The sequence below is a fragment of the Arachis ipaensis genome, chromosome B1 (assembly GCF_059453495.1).
Source record: "Arachis ipaensis isolate K30076 ecotype BB chromosome B1, ASM5945349v1, whole genome shotgun sequence".
In the NCBI taxonomy this organism is placed as follows: Eukaryota; Viridiplantae; Streptophyta; class Magnoliopsida; order Fabales; family Fabaceae; genus Arachis; species Arachis ipaensis.
Window position 1 is genome coordinate 115441307 of NC_142436.1, and position 1126 is coordinate 115442432.

Here is a 1126-nt window from a genome sequence, read left to right on the forward strand (position 1 = left end):
TAGGATTCTTTTCTGTGTCACTAGGGAACACTGCAGTTGATTTGACGGCCTGTTGAGATAGCTCTCCTACTTGAGACTCCATCCTCTTGAGTTTTTCACCATGGTTTCTTAAGGTAGCTCTCACATCATCCCTGAAGCTTTTCAATTCGGTTATGTCTTGACTCATGGTTGCCATCATTCCTTCTATCCGGTTTAATTGATCTTGAAATTGTTGGTTCGGATTAAGTTGAGTAGGTTGATTATTTTGGCTATGATATGATGGTTGGGGGTAAGTGTTTTGTGTGGTTTGGTATGATCTTTGGTTGGAGTTTTGGTATGTGGAATTGTTATGTTGGTTGTGGTTGTAAGGTTTGTGGTTTTGTGGTTGGGTTTGTTGGTTCCCCCACCCAAAGTTTGGGTGATTTTTCCATCCTGGGTTGTAAGTGTTGGAGTGTGGATCATATGATTGCCTTTGTTGGTTTCCCACATAGTTGGCCTCTTCCCAATCACCTCCTTCAATGCTTACTTCCTCTTGATCTTGTGTGTGTATTGCAGCCACTTGCTTTGTTTCTAATTGCCTGGTAAGCTCTGCTAGTTGCTTGGCAAACACCTTGTTTTGGGCTAGAATTGTATCAACATGGTTCAGCTCCATGACTCCCTTAGTGTTGTGCCTTTCTGATGCATAGTAGTACTCATTCTCAGCCACTGTCTCAATCACTTCAATGGCCTCTTCCACAGTCTTTTTCCTGTTCAATGAACCTCCTGATGAATGGTCTACAGCCTTCCTTGATTCATAAGAGAGTCCATCATAGAAAATATGCAATTGCACCCAATCATGGAACATGTCTGGTGGGCATTTCCTTGTCAAATCCTTGAATCTCTCCCATGCCTCGTAGAGAGTTTCACCATCTTGTTGTCTAAAAGTTTGAACCTCAGATCGAAGCCTATTGACCTTTTGTGGGGGGTAGAAACGTGCCAGAAACTTGCTTTCCACCTCATCCCATGTTGTTAGACTCCCCCTTGGGAATGATTCCAGCCACTTAGCTGCTTTGTCCCTAAGTGAAAATGGGAACAAAAGCAGTTTATAGGCATCTTCCTGGACTCCATTGGACTTCACAGTGTCACAAATTCTCAGGAATTTTGTGAG

At 43.0% G+C, this 1126-nt stretch overlaps 1 non-coding gene across 1 annotated transcript; it reads left to right on the top strand.

The window, feature by feature from the left end:
• Window positions 1-821: 821 nt before the first annotated feature.
• On the top strand, window positions 822-925 carry LOC148578024 (small nucleolar RNA R71). The gene has a single exon (XR_015902811.1). It is a non-coding gene; the product is annotated as a small nucleolar RNA R71 (small nucleolar RNA).
• Window positions 926-1126: the final 201 nt, after the last annotated feature.